The sequence below is a fragment of the Herpailurus yagouaroundi genome, unplaced genomic scaffold, assembly GCF_014898765.1.
Source record: "Herpailurus yagouaroundi ecotype Mexico unplaced genomic scaffold, PumYag 29, whole genome shotgun sequence".
Taxonomy (NCBI): Eukaryota; Metazoa; Chordata; class Mammalia; order Carnivora; family Felidae; genus Herpailurus; species Herpailurus yagouaroundi.
This window is the reverse complement of record NW_024412377.1, coordinates 99,719,147-99,734,986: the sequence shown is the minus strand read 5'-3', so window position 1 is coordinate 99,734,986 and position 15,840 is coordinate 99,719,147. Positions and strand designations below refer to the sequence as shown.

The 15,840-nt window shown below is 44.4% G+C and overlaps 1 protein-coding gene across 1 annotated transcript in view; it reads left to right on the top strand.

Moving 5' to 3' along the window:
• Positions 1-1,277: 1,277 nt before the first annotated feature.
• SV2C (synaptic vesicle glycoprotein 2C) overlaps positions 1,278-15,840 on the top strand; it is a 229,578-nt gene continuing 215,015 nt past the window's right edge. The window contains exon 1 of the mRNA XM_040450442.1: positions 1,278-1,634. The gene's annotated coding sequence lies outside the window, so the exon portion shown is untranslated. The remainder of the gene's footprint in view (positions 1,635-15,840) is intronic.

Sequence of the window (15,840 nt, the reverse complement as noted above, 5' to 3'; positions counted from 1 at the left end):
GGATTGTCTCTACTTCTCTCCACAGTATCATGCACGGTGACACAACCAAGCCACAAAGCCCATGTAACAACACAGCTCAGGGTTGAACCATCTCATCCCCACCAACTCCCCTGGGCAGGAGGCTGCCCAAGATGCCTGGTATCTCTTCTTTCCGGCACAAGTACATGGAATATTTATATTTATATCCACAAACTGATCCATTCAATCATCCAGGCATATTTACACGAATAGAGCATATGGGCAGATAAGCCGCGCGCGCGCGCGCGCGCGCGCGTGTGTGTGTGTGTGTGTGTGTGTGTGTGAGTTCTACCCACTGCATCCTGCTCAGGCTCTGCGCTTTGTCTTGTTTGGGGTCACCCATCACGAGAGCAGTGATGCTAGGGAGGACACCGGCCAGTGCAGCCCCTTCCCACTCTGTATTGGTTCCACGTGAGTGCGGAGCTGGCAGGTCAGAGACTTGGGGAAGCCCAGCTTCTCGCAGTGTCTGGGTGGCAGTGCGCGAGATGCGGGGAGGAGGATTGTTGGGAGGGCTGGGGAGTATCAAGGCGCGGCCGCCCGAGGCCGGCGGAAGGCAACGCCCTCCTCTGTCGCCGCGGGGTGGCGGCGCCAGCCTCGGGCATGGCTTCGCCAGGGTAGGTTTCCCGGAGCCGCCGAACCCCGCCGCCCCGAAATGGGGAAGCTCGAGGTGGGGTCTCCAGCACACCAGTGTTACTGAGAATACAAGCAGAATTGCCGTGCCTCCTCCCTCCTTTTAAAATATTCGGTAGTTTCCCCCAAAAGGGCCACTTTGAGTGTCTGCTTGTGGGTACAGATGTCTGGCCCCACCTGGCATTAGGGAGACCCCAGACACCCAGCAAAGTTTCCTCCTGTTTGCTCTTGCTGTGCCCCAAGTTTCCACTCGACTTGTATGCCAGCGTGGAGGCGGAGGATGAAGGGACTGGTCAATTTAAGCCCCAGGTAGCTCCCGGGAAGCCGAGTTGACGTTAACAGGTCAGTCCCAGGCCCAGAAATACCGGCAAACCCTCTCTCCCGTGGCACCACCTAGGTCCAGCACCTAGAATTCCTTGTTGTCTCCCGGGACCAGACTAGGGGCGCCGCCCCCAGTGCAGCACGCAGAGTCACACTCAGGGACTAATTCAGGACTGGCGCCCCTTCCTATCCCCCCCCGTAGCATACTGGAAGCCCTGAATCCTCCCAAAGTACTTGCCACTTGGGGGTGGCCCCACCCCTCCCCCTCCAAGCCAGAGCTGCAGCAAAGCCTCAGCACCCGGACTTCCCGGAGCCAGGCAGCCCGCCCCGCACGGAGTCGTGAGCCGCTCCAGCCTCCCCCGCGCGCGGTGACTCCCTCCCTGCGCACCGCTCGTACTCTCACCACGCCGCCGCCCGGCACTGCAGCACCGCGGGGAGGAGGCGCAGGCGGAGGAGGGGGAGGAGGACCGCAGCGTGCAAGCCCGGAGCCACTTTCCCGCCCCTCCTTTCTTCGCTGACACGCTCAGAGGAGTCACCACTCCGCGCGCTGCAGGCGAGAGTGGCAGACGGAGGCGGCCCCAGGGAGAGAGCCCGAGCGACGCCCGCGTGGCGGCTGCTGCAGCGCTGACACCACCTAGGGCAAGGGGTCCCAGGCGGCTGGAGCGGTGAGTGAGGGACCCCGGCAGCGGTGGCGGGTTTTCCCGCCGCCGCCTAATTTCCCTTCCCGACCCGGGAGCCGAGCGCTGGAGCGTGGGGGAACTTTTTGCAGCCTTGTAGAAGCGCTACTTCGCCCCGAGTGCCCCTGAGGAAGAGGTTGCAGGTGCCTGGTGCTACCCTGTCGGTCGCCTTTGCTGGAGCGGGACCGGGGAATTCGGGGTAAAGAAGATGGGGTGACCCCCGGTTGCCCAGGACAGATCAGGGGAGGCAGGCGCACTTTAGTCCGGATCCCCGGGGGAGGCGGGTGGGCGCCAGCGGGGATTCGAGAGCCGCCCCCGCCTTCCGTGGGGACCTCCACCGTAGTTGGCTTACGTGGTTGGACGGGGAAGGGGAGGCTGAATCCAAACAAGAGGGTTCGAGCCCCCAGCGGGATGTCTAGCCTGTACCCCGACCCCAGCTTTGGGCTCAACTTTTCGGCGGGGATCCCTCTGCAGACGTGCGGGCGGAGGGAGAGAGGAGAGAGCCGCATTAGGCGCTGTGGGAGCCTGAAAGAAACACTCAGTCTTAAAAAAGCTATTCCACGGAAGTCCCCGAAGCCCCCGTGCGCGAGAACCCGAGAGGGATGGAGAACAGGGAATCCCACGGGGCTGTGGCTGTTTGTAAGTGCCGCACTTCATTACATACACTACGCCTTCATTCAGCAAAAACCTACCGAGCGCCTACTGTGCTCCAGGTGCGGCTAAATAGACCTACTGGCTTGAGGCTCATTGCGGGAGAGGGGCTATCACCCGTAAACAAGCTACCGGGGTCATCTCAGGTGGTGGTGAGCGCTGTGGCGGCGATCACCCAACCCGTTTGACTCTTTGAATTCGCAGACTCTTTCCCCTCCGCCTGGGTTCTAGAACTGGGAAGACTTTTCTCCGGCTTGTCGCGGGGACCCCTGGGGGCTGGGCCCACGAAGGTGGCGGAACATGGTGATGAACTTGTAGAGCAGCGGGCACCCCACGGGAAATGCACAACCCGGAGCCTTGCTGGGGGCGTGAGGGGAACTCAGGCGCCGGGCGCGCGGGGGGGGGGGGGGCGCTCACGTCACCCACTACGTGTGCGAGTGATGCAAATGCAGACCCACTAGGGGCGGGCGGGGCGGTGGGGGCTGGAGGGCAGGCGGCCGAGTCTCGGTCTGGGAGCGCGCGTGTGTGCGTCAACGGCTCCCCAGTGAAGGATGCTCGGCAGCGTACCCGGCGCAGACAGCGCCCACCGGGCGGGGCAGCGGGGACGGCGGGGGCCACTGCGGCGGGGGCGGCGAGGAAAGCCCAGCAGGGCCGGGTCTGCGGGCGGCCCTCCGCACCGCAGTGCGCCGCAGTGCCGGGAAGGCTCCGCAGCGGCCAGGCGCTCCCCGGGGGATCCAAAAGATGGGGCGTCTTTTGAGGAGCCGCAGCAGGGATGTCCCCATGGCCTCTTCTCTCGCTAGCCCTCCTTCCTAAATATTGAGTTAACTGTCAGCGCGAGAAAGTTGTTTCAGTTTAATTCTTAGCCTTGATCCTGGAAAAGAATTTGGCATTAATCTCTGTCGTTCACTCGTTTTTCTGTGGCAAGTTCCGGCAAGTTCCGAAAGGCCTCGTGCTCGTGGCAGGTTTTCCTCGGAAAGCTTCGATGCTGAGGTTCATGAGATTCGGTAGTGCGCACCCACTCCTTCACCGTTCTTCCGCAGTTTTGTCAGGAGACCAGGCCTCTAAGTGGGACTTGAGAATGGCCTGCGAAACAGTGTGCCGCATTCCTCTTTTATGACATAAAAATGTGTGTTAAAAGCAGTACTAGGAAAGCATAATCCCGGTAAAAAATAAAAAGCCCAATCCGTGTTTCATTTTATTACTATTTTTCAAAAAGACCCCACTTGCTGGAGACCTCATGGCAAAGGTGTTTCTGTTGGCTCTGCAGAAGGAGTCCAAATCTGCAGTATGCTTGTCGAAAGGATTCAAAGCCCGGGAGGTGGAGGGAAGGAAGGGAGGAAAACAGAGAAGCAGTCATCAAAGAGCCCAGGGCAGAAATCCTAGTCCCCACTTTCCCAAGTATCCTATCACCTGGGACTAGGGACTTACCCTCTTGGGTTCATCCTGCACATTTAGGAAGTGTGAAAAATAGCTCAGACTAGCTCTTCTTACAAAGTTGTTTTGAGGACAAAAGATGGTGGTCTCTGAGAGATTTGGGCCTACAAATTCTCTATGAATGGAAAATATTACGAAACACAGTCCATTGAATTTTATCTTTTTAAAAATTCTGGAGACATTCACCACTGCTGTTCCTTTAATGAAATTTAGCCTTCAATGTCTGCAAACGCAGACAACAGACTTTTCCTAACAGTCTTATATAAAATCAGACGCCATTAGCTGCTGTCTGGAGGAGGAGGGGAAAAAAAAAGAAAGCTCTGGATTATATCTGCGTGTCTTTGGTAATGTAGTAGAGAAAGCAAATTTATGTTTCATGACCCAATGACAGGAAAAGTAGCGTCTTTGGTCCCAGCAGCAGACTAGCCTAAGAGCTTTTAGGTAAAAATTCTGCTCACAATTAACCCAATCCTATTCCTTCAGTGCGGAAGGTGCCTCAGACAACAGGAAGCAGTTTCCACCCTTAGGAAGATTACCACAAAGAGTATCATAATGTGCAATATATCATGTGACCACAAGTCCCAGAAAATCCATTTCCCATTATTAGGGATATTATCTCTTACTCTAATGTAAACTTCCTGATGATATACTTCAAGAATAAAAACATCTGATTTGTCAAAATGCCGTCCTAGCCATTCACAATGCTGTCATTCATGTGACACAGACGTAATGGTAGATAGCTATGAATGGTTAAAGTTAAAATGCCCTTTTTATTCTGTGCACTGTATCAAGGGAAAACCTATGATTCACCAGTGCCTCTTGATTCCTTATGCTGTGGGTTTTGTCTGACGCATGGTTTACAACATGTATATCGTTACCCATTTAACACAAACTTGTCATTTAGATTAAGTCTGTCAGTAAACCTAAGAGAGGCAGGCCCCCCATCTGTGTGCACCTTTGGTACAACATTGCTAAATTGTTTTTGGTTTTGATTTGCTTTTTTCAATTCCAGCCCTATTGAGCAACCAGTGTAAGTGTTGCAGTGAATTTGGAGCTTTTTTATTTGACACAGCTGAAATAACAACGGGGGGTCAAGTTACTATTTATCCTTGCTGGAAATATGTCTTAATGGGGCATAAAGACACCATTTGCTTTTATCACGAACACCCCTTGTAATCAGGGGCACTTGGTGCGAGTTGCATATCATCATCTCTTCCTCTCTTGGGGAGAATTGAAGAATATGAAATAAAAGGAGAGCAGTGAACAACATTGCTCCTCATCAGGGAAATCCAAATCAAAACCACACTCAGATACCACCTCACGCCAGTCAGAGTGGGTAAAATGAACAAATCAGGAGACTATAGATGCTGAGGAGGATATGGAGAAAGGGGAACCTTCTTGCACTGTTGGTGGGAATGCAAACTGGTGCAGCCACTCTGGAAAACAGTGTGGAGGTTCCTCAAAAACTTAAAAATAGAACTACCCTATGACCCAGCAATAGCACTGCTAGGAATTTACCCAAGGGATACAGGAGTACTGATGCATAGGGGCACTTGTACCCCAATGTTTATAGCAGCACTCTCAACAATAGCCAAATTATGGAAAGACCCAAAATGTCCATCAACTGATGAATAGATAAAGAAATTGTGGTCTATATACACAATGGAGTACTACGTGGCAATGAGAAAGAATGAAATATGGCCCTTTGTAGCAACGTGGACGGAACTGGAGCGTGTTATGCTAAGTGAAATAAGCCATACAGACAAAGACAGACACCATATGTTTTCACTTTTATGTGGATCCTGAGAAACTTAACAGAAGACCATGGGGGAGGGAAAGGAAAAAAAATTAGAGAGGGAGGGAGCCAAACCATAAGGCACTCTTAAAAACTGAGAATAAACTGAGGGTTGATGGGGGGTGGGAAGGAGGGGAGGGTGGTTGATGGTTATTGAGGAGGACACTTGTTGGGATGAACACTGGGTGTTGTATGGAAACCAATTTGACAATAAATTTCATATTAAAAATAAATAAATACAATTTAAAAAAAGGAGAGCAGTGGATTGGATGGTTTAGTACTTTCTGGTTCTAATATTCTTTCCCTCCATGAAATGCAGAAATATATGATGACTTTTGTTTTAAAAAAGTTTAATTCCAGTATAATTAACATAGTGTTGTATTAGTTTCAGATGTACAATATAGTGATTCAACAATTCTCTGCATTACTCAGTGCTCATCATGATAAATATACTTTTTAAAAATTTTTTAAAAGTCTATTTATTTTGAGAGAGAGAGAGAGAGCAGAGGAGGGCCAGAGAGAGAGGGAGAGTGCAAGAATCCCGATCAGGTTCCACACCATGAGCACGGAGCCTGACAGGAGGCTCGAACTCATGAACCGTGAGATTATGACCTGAGCTGAAACCAAGAGTCTGGCACTTAATTGACTGAGCCACCCACGCACCCCAAGATAAGTGTACCCTTAATCCCCTTCACCTCTCTCACCCATCCCTCTACCCACCTCTCTTGTGGTAACCACCAGTTCGCTATATTTAAGAGTCTGCTTTCTGTCTCTTGTTCATTTATTTTGTTTCTTAAATTCCACATTTGAGTGAAATCAGGTAGTATTTGTCTTTCTCTGACTTATTTCACTTAGCATTATACCAGTTGGATCCATCCATGTTGTTGCAAATGGTGAGATTTCATTCTTTTTTATGGCTGAGTGATATCCCATTGTTTATATATACCACATCTTCTTTATCCATTGATGAGTTATATTTTAAATTTGAACTTTGCTTATAAGTAGAATATAAGAAGTGTTTTTTATTAACTCATGTTCCAATTTTACATGGAGACATGGGCTCTGTTTTTGTAGAATAATTGATCTGTTAGAGTTTGTATTATGCCATTATGGTTATGGGCTAAAACATTTTTAAAAGGCCAATTTTGAAAAATAGTAATCTCAGTTCACTAATCTCAGTAGAGTAGATATTCAGTTGAATTTAATATGAGAAATTTATTTTAGTTAAAGATTTTATTTTTAAGTAATCTCTACACCCAGCGTGGTGCTCGAACTCACAACCCTGAGACAGAGTCACATGCTCTACCCACCCAGCTACGTGCCCCTAACATGACACATTTTAAATGCTTTCTGTTGAGCACCCAGTGCATACCATGCCTGCTGTGTCATTTCCTGTGGACACTTTGTACTACAAATGATTACGACTGGTAACTAAGAACTATACTAATGGGCTTTAGTCTTCTCATAGCACTGTGACCTCTTATAATTCCGGAGCACAGTGAGATTTATGACTAATTATGCTTTTTCTTGTTATTTGCTACTCTTTAAAAATCCTATGAATTAGAATCCTAGTATAGCCAAATAGACCGGTGGTTCTCAGTTGCCCTGTGTATCATACTTTCCTGAGACGCTTATTCAAATGGAGAGGTCCGAGCTTCATCCTAGACATTCTAAGCGAGTAGTTCTGTGGGTGGGCCCAGAATATGCTGTTTATCAAGCTCTGACAAGTGGGTTATATGTCATCACCAGGGATCTACACTTGCAGGGGTACTGGAATGAGTACCTGACAGTATGGCAGGGACCCAGAACACGTGGGCTTTGTAAGTTGTGTTGTTCTCTTCAGTATTTATTGAGTCTCTCCTCGAAGCTCTGAGAGAAGTCGCCTTCTGGCTAGCAAGACAGACTTAGAGATGACTAACTTCTGTGGTAGGGGTCAGAGGCGGAGTGAGCAAGATGGGTGGTTGGAAAGAACTCTGTGGAGACGGTTATGCAGATGGCATCAGCAGAAAGAGCATAGGCAGAAGGAGCAGCATATATGAAAGGTTGGTCTGGTGGCAGAAGGCTGACAACCTTAGCATGGCCTTCAAGGCTCTGGGTGGTCTGGCCCCTGCTCAAGTCTGTAGCCTCATTTTGCTTGACCTCCAAACCTCTCCCAATCTAGCACCCTTCAGACATCAGCCTCCCGATGACCTACTCTATCCTACCTTCACCCTATTGACTCCTTATGCTCTTCAGACCACAGTCAGCTTCCCTTTCTGGGGCAGCCTCCCAACCCTCTCTTGGGAGGTGAAAATTCTCTCTTCTCTCACGGTTCTCTTTTCTTTCTAGATCAGACTGTTGGAGAAAAACAGGATACTCAGTGAATTTGAATTCAGATTAACAAATAATTTCTTAATCAAATGTTGCTTGGGGCATATTTACATTAAAATGTTATCTGTTGTTTATATAAAGTTTACATTTATCTGGGCATCCTGTATTTTTACTTGCTGAATCTGGCAACTCTGTTTATAAAGCTCATTAATTTTGCTCTTTCTTTTTTTAAAGTGAGGTTGTTTCCTTAATGCCCGTCTCCCCCAACTGAACTCTACACTCCAGGAGACCAAGGACAGGATCAGGGATAGGTTGTGGTTTTGTCTTGTTGTTTGATCCCTAGTGTCTAAGCCAGTGTCTGGAGCTTAGTAAGAGCTCAGGAAATATTATCAGATGACTTAATGAACTGTTTAACAAAACTGGTGTAGCTGTGGACAAATGTCTTAACCTCTTTAGAGCCTTGATTTCTTAAGCTGTGAAAAGTTGATGTTTATATGTCTTTTTTAGGATTGTGTGAAAAGGTTAAGTAGGGAAAACATACGTACAGTTCCTAGCATGTTACTTTGCAGGCACTGTACCGTAAAAGTTTTTTCTCTTCAATCAGTGTGTTTTTTTGTTTTTTGTTTTTTGTTTTTTGTAAAATGAAAGTATTCCTTCTTAATGTGTGAGATCCCACAACCTTTTTATTATAATGTGATTCTGTAAGTCATCAAATGTTTCCCGAATATTTACCAAATTCAAGGTACTCTGGAGATTCTGCTGTGCAGTTACAAAGGTCCTGTTCTCAAGAAGAACACATCTCTGGAACAGTAACACCCAAGGGCTGGCTTCATTGGCCTTTGACCTACATGGTCACATGGTGCCTCATGTTCAGAAAGGCCGTGTGTTTGGTTTATGCTCTGCCATCACCTCTTGAAATTTTTTGAATACAAGGTCAATTATGTAGCTAATACTGGTAACCTATGTATGTTTGTATTTAGCACATGCATGGGGAGCATAATAGTCTTCTTAATGACCCTTGGCCTCGGGGAACTTATGATTTTCCTCACTTACATGGTTTATAATTGGCTGAACCAAGATCAATGTCTTTTCTAGTACACCATGACTATCTTCATATTTACAACCATCTAGTGTGGTTTAAACCTTTGAGTGAGCATCAAGAGCCTTTAAAGAATTAGCTTTAGTTCTCCCATTCTTTGGTCATTTCCATGGACATTCCCTCCCTGTCACTGCTCCTGCAGTTGCTGAGGGATCGCAGCTTCAAGTTCTAGGTCTGCCTTTGTGGGAACACCAGGAACAATGTGCTTTAGACTTCATCTCCACCTATATTCAGGTTTTTAAATCTGCAGATCCACACGAAATAGTGACCATGGTGGGGGGAAGGTTAAAATTTTTCTAAGAGAAATATCAGAGATGTATGTTCTTTGCTTTAAATCACCCAGCTGAGTCACACAGCCCGGGAGCCTTTGCAGCAGGGAACGGCCATGCATTTTGGCAGTGGGTAGAGAAGGTGACCCACTTTGTCATTTCAGGCTCTGACTAGCTTGTTTTAAAATATACTCATTTAAATATTACTTTTTAGTAGCTCTAACCATGCCATTTTTTCTTTTTTCTTTTTTTTTTTTTTTACAATTTTTGTGCTTACGTGTGTTTGTATTTGAGAAGTGACATTCTAATAATTCCGCTGGGCTCCTGTCGTGTTTGCCTTCACACTATTACTGTTTTCACCATGTGACAGCATGCTCCAGTTAATACACATGAAACACATTATGAGCTGTGTTGAACCCAAAAGTAATTTAAATAGAAAGTTTATTATTTTTGAAGTATCCAGTTAAATCTGTCACTGGGGTTTCCTCTTGGCCACATCAATGTGGAGGCAGAAATACAGATCCACACTAGCAGCCACAGTCATTTTCCTGGCTCTATTCCTATCCCCATTGTGGATTCCCAGTCTGCTGTAAAGATTCGTCACTATTTCTTTGAGTCGTCAGGGATCATTCCTGTGGTCCTTGTCCCTATTTCCCTGCAGTAGCATCACCGCAGTGTTGTGCCGCATACTCCCCACTGCCCAGTGCCCTGGCTCCAGTGTTGTAGAAGCTGCTGACACCACATGTGCTCTTTACATCCCTGGAGAGTTTAGAGTATGTGTGAATATATGGGGCTGGTGAGAAACACTGCAGAGGACATGGCATCCTGTATTCACAATCAACTGTCCTTTGCACTCCAGCCCATTGTCCTGAGACCATGACTAGTGGGTCTCAGATTGCCTTCAGTTTGGACTGAGCTCTTTCCTGGGAATTTCTTAGTCCCTCCCTTTCAGACATGCTCAGAAGTATCAGAATATTAAGATAAATGGTCAGCATTTTGCACAGGATGTTTTATGCATTTTATTTGTGGTAGTGAAAAATCAGAAACAATTGAATTACTTGAGTTTTTAGCAATAATTACATATTACTCTGTAAGTAAGGCATTAGTAGAGTTGGTAAAAATTAATTTCGAGATGCCTCTGTGATGATGTTTCTTAAATAGGTCTAGTTATTAATCTTTTAGTGGCTAAAACACAGTGCCACGTTTGTTTTGTTCTGTTTTGTTTTAGTTCATAATACAAGAAGGTAGTTGAAGTTGTGAGGACAGGGATTATTTTGGTGCTCAATAAAGCTGTTTTCATTTTGAATGAAAAAAGGGAACTCGCCTATAAACATCAGTACACTGGCCACTGAGAAGAACTGCTCATTGCTGACTTAGGTTATTAAAGCTGAGGACCTCTCCTCCATCCCCCCACCTCCATTCTTAATAAATCTTATGTGTCTAATAGCTGTCAAAAGCCAGTATTACTGCTCAAATGTCTTGCTCTTAGGGACATTTCTCATCCTACTGTGGTTGTATATTTGATGAGATTGGAGATGGACAATTATTATCTTCCCTTCCATGGGTTTGGAATGTCCTAATGTACCTTGGGCGCCCCCCCCATCCAATATACACCCACTCATGGAAAAGACTCCTACCTGCCCTTCAAGCCTCAGCTTAAAACTTCATCCATCTCCCTCCATGACAGAATTCAGGCCCCTTTCTTTATTTCTTCCAGTGCCTTTGCAGACACGTCTCTCGAGTGCTTCTCACATTTTGTCATTGTAGCCTCTCTACACGTGTTTTCCTAGATTCTGGGCCCCTTGAACCTTAAAAGGCCAAGTCATTGAGATCTTTGTAACTCCAGGTGCTGGACACATAGGGACTGAACATATTTTAAATAATTATTAAGCCTTTTAAATTCAAGTATAATATACATAGACAAAAGTCTACATATTAAAGGTGTATAGCTGAATTGATTTTTACAAACTGAACACATCTCTTTAACCAACACCCAGATCATGATAGGGATGGCTCCCACACCCCAGAAACTCCTTGCATGTCCTTTCCAATCATAAGCCTCTTCCACTATCCTGACCTCAGTCCTCTGGAGGTGCTTAAATGCAGCTCTCCCTGTCCTGCTCAGATACCCATTTTTTTTTTCATGCCCAGTGTCTGGGAAACTGCTTGGCAGAGCCTAATCACTGCTGATGGACATGGGAATGTCCTGACACTATCCCCAGATGCCCAAAGTCTCAGTCCACAAGATGCCAGAGGCAGAGAAAACAGTCCCTGATTTGCTCCCCACTCTTCTGGGGAACAAAATAATTTCTTTTTAATAGATAAAGCCTCCAGATTTCTATTTCTTCTTATGTCAGTTTTAGTAAATTGCATTTAAGTAAAAAGAAATTTGTCAATTTTATCCAGATTGTCAAATTTATTGCATAGTTATTTATGAATCACTTGTTTGTTTTTATTTTGTGAACTCTGTGATTCTTGTATTTAATCGTATTTTCTTCATTGCTTTGGATACTCCTATCTTTTTTTTGTATAGATTCTAGAAACTTCAGGGTCATGTGGCATTATTGTAGATTATTAAAAATGCATAGAAATTATTTAAAATGCATTCTTGTATCATTTGAACATGGAATCATTGCCTGTGGTTATTCGCAAATTTTAAAACTCATTATTTCTTTTATTTACTATTAAATAACAGCCCTGATAATATCAGAATATTAGTAACTAGATAGAATTACCGATACACTTAGGTAATTTTTAAAATATCTAAATTATATAAGCCAGGTTTAGGGGAGATTCCAATTTTGTTGAAAGCAAACATGTTGATAAAAATGAAATACCCATGGGCTTGATGTGCATCTACTGGTTATTTAGCGTCTATGTGTTTAGAATCTGAACAGATAAATGAGCCATGGTTCGAATTTTGATGACAAGGGTTTTATTTAGTGAAAACTTAAACCTTATTCAATTCTTATTCCATCCCTGCCTGCCTGTACATGGATCTGTCAGACAATGGCCGACTGCAGATTTCATCCTTTGAAGGTGATTGTAGGGGAGAAAACTCATGAAATACACATTGGCATGGTTTGTTGGAGGGTTTTTCTATATCCCAGCAACTCATGTAGCTAGTGGTTCAATATCATGTATTTATACAGTGCTGTTTAACTTTTACCTTTTCCCTGGATGGCACCCATTCCTTCTTTTTCCTATTATCCATATACTCCCTGTCCAACATTATAAATTTAATTTTTTTAAGTTTATTTATTTTGAGACAGAGCACAGAGACTGACTCTGGGCTTGATACCACAAACCATGATATCATGACCTGAGCTGAAATCAAGAGTTGGATGCGTAACCGAATGAGCCATCCAGGCACCCCAACATTATGAATTTCTTACTCATTTTTCTATTCCTCCTTTAACCATACTTGCCTCACTTATGCTGGGGAGAATAAAAAAGAAAATATCATTTGACAAATCAGACATTTATTGCTACATCATGGTACCTAACTGACTACTCCAAAAGTTAGTAACTTAAAGCAATATCTTTTTGCCTGTGCATCTGTGGATTGGCAGGCTAATTTCTGTTGAGCTTTGCTAGATTTTACCCAAGGTACAGGTTAGGTTCAGGTCTTTAATTCTACTTGGAGTAATTGGCTATCCAGTTCATATTTTTTGCATGGGGATGATAGAAGTACAAGAAAAATGAACAGAAACATGTGATGCCTCTTAAGTCTAGGCTCAAAAACAGTGCATGTCACTTCAACCCATGTTCCACTGACCAAAAACATGTAACGCATAGGACAGTTCCACTTAACAGAGCATTGCCTCACATACTGTACAACTTCCCCGTATTCCTTCAGACAGCCATTTAAGTGAAAATTGCATTTCTGATAACTTAGGTCTAGAACTTCTTCTGTTAAACACAAGTATTTTTTGCATAATTTTTTATATAACATATTTTCCTTGAGTGAAACTACTTATAAATCAAGGGAAGACTACAATTTGTTTTATTTAAAATCTTACCAAGAGTTGGGGTGCCTGGGTGGCTCAGGTCATAATCTCATGGTCCGTGAGTTCAAGCCCCTGTCAGACTCTGTGCTGACAACGGAGAGCCTGGAGCCTGTTTTTGATTCTGTGTCTCCCTCTCTCTCTGTGCCTCCCCCGTCACGTTCTGTCCCCTTCTCTCGCAATAATAAACATTAAATACATACATACATACGAATAAAAAATAAAATCTTACCAAGAGTTGCTCATCATTTCCAACAATCATGTCACCAGTAGTAACACACACTAGTTGTGATATTTAAATTGCTACTAAGCACACCTGTATTTGTCTCCATGGGTGTTTGTTACATTCATGGTGATTACACATTTTTTAAAATTATTATTTTTTTATATTTTGTTTTTATTTTATTTTCTAAATTTACATCCAAGTTAGTTAGCATATAGTGCAGCAATGATTCCAGGAGTAGATTCCTTAATGCCCCTTATCCATTTAGACCATTCCCCCTCCCACAATCCCTCCAATAACCCTCTGTTTGTTCTCCGTATTTAAGAGTCTCTTGTATTTTGTCCCCCTCCCTGTTTTTATATTATTTTTGCTTCCCTTCCCTTGTGTTCATCTGTTCTGTCTCTTAAAGTCCTCATATGAGTGAAGTCATATGATACTTGTCTTTCTCTAATTTCGCTTAGCATAATACCCTCCAGTTCCATCCGCATAGTTGCAAATGGCAAGATTTCCTTCTTTTTGATTGCCGAGTCATACTCCATTGTATATATGTACCACATCTTCTTTATCCATTCATCCATTGATGGACATTTGGGCTCTTTCCATACTTTGGCTATTTTTGATAATGCTGCTATAAACATTGGGATGCATGTGCCCATTTGAAACAGCATACCTGTATCTCTTGGATAAATACCTAGTTGCAGTTACTGGGCTGTAGGGTAGTTCTATTTTTAGTTTTTTGAGGAAACTCCATACTGTTTTCCAGAGTGGCTGCACCAGTTTGCATTCCCACCAACAATGCAAAAGAGATCCTCTTTCTCCGCATCCTCGCCAACATCTGTTGTTGCCTGAGTTGTTAATGTTAGCCATTCTGACAGGTGTGAGGTGGCATCTCATTGTGGTTTTGATTTGTATTTCCTTGATGATGAGTGAAGTTGAGCATTTTTTCATGTGTCGGTTGGCCATCTGGATGTCTTCTTTGGAGAAGTGTCTATTCATGTCTTTTGCCCATTTCTTCACAGGATTATTTGTTTTTTTTTTGGTGTTGAGTTTGTTAAATTCTTGATAGGTTTTGGATACTAACCCTGTATCTGATATGTCGTTTGCAAATATCTTCTCCCATTCTGTCAGTTGCCTTTTAGTTTTGCTGATTGTTTCCTTTGCTGTGCGGAAGCTTTTTATCTTGATGCAGTCCCAATAGTTCATTTTTGCTTTTGTTTCCCTTGCCTCTGGAGACATGTTGAGTAAGAAGTTGCTGTGGCCAAGATCAAAGAGGTTTTGCCTGTTTTCTCCTCGAGGATTTTGATGGCTTCTTGTCTTACATTTAGGTCTTTCATCCATCTTGAGTTTTTTTGTGTGTGTATGGTGTAAGAAAGTGGTCCAGATTCATTTTTCTGCATGTTGCTGTCCAGTTTTCCCAGCACCATTTGCTGAAGAGACTGTCTTTATTCCATTGGATTCTTTACTGCTTTGTCAAAGATTAGTTGGCCATGCACCTGTGGGTCCATTTCTGGGTTCTCTATTCTGTTCCATTGGTCTGAGTGTCTGTTTTTGTGCCACTACCATACTGTCTTGATTATTACAGCTTTTAAATTATTTTTTTAATGTTTATTTATTTTTGAGAGAGACATAGGATGTCTCTCTCTGGGTGGGTGGGAGAGGGGTGGAGAGAGAGGGAGACAGAATCCGAAGCAGGCTCTAGGGTCTGAGCCAAAGTTGGACACTTTACCGGCTTAGCCACCCAGGCACCCCTATACATTTTTTAAGGTTTATTCATTTATTTTGAGAGAGAGAGAGAGAGCGTGATCAGGGAAGGGGCAGAGAGAGCAAGAGAGAGAGAAACCCAAGCAGGCTCCACGCTGTCAGCACAGAGCTGGACATGGGCTCAAACTCACAAATTGTGAGATTATGACCTGAGCCAAGATCAAGAGTTGGACACTTGACTGACTGAGCCACCCAGGCCCCCTGGTGATTATACATTTAGAAGCAAGCATTTCATGTCTTTATTCTGTATTCTAGAATTGTTACAGTGGAACATTTCATGTTTAAAAACCTATTTTATTATTTCGTCTATTTCTCCTTGTCACTGTTAGGGCATTGCATAGTTATTTTAAGTTGATGTGTGCAGGTGGGTTATTTTATCTATGAAAATTATTTAACAAGGCATTGAAAATATATGTTATTGCTAGGTGTTGTTGGACTGCTCTAGATTCTCTACATTTTAGTGTCACGTGTAGTAAGCAGATTTCTATTTCTGGATTAGAAGGGGCAAGTTGTAACAGAGAGGGCTCTTCCATTTTGGCATTGTTTCTGAAGGGAGCATGCTCTTTTTGTGAAGATTACCACATTATTCTCTCGCTAGCAGTAGTTGTGAAGAGGGTCGTGTATGACCTGGACTTGTTTACAGAA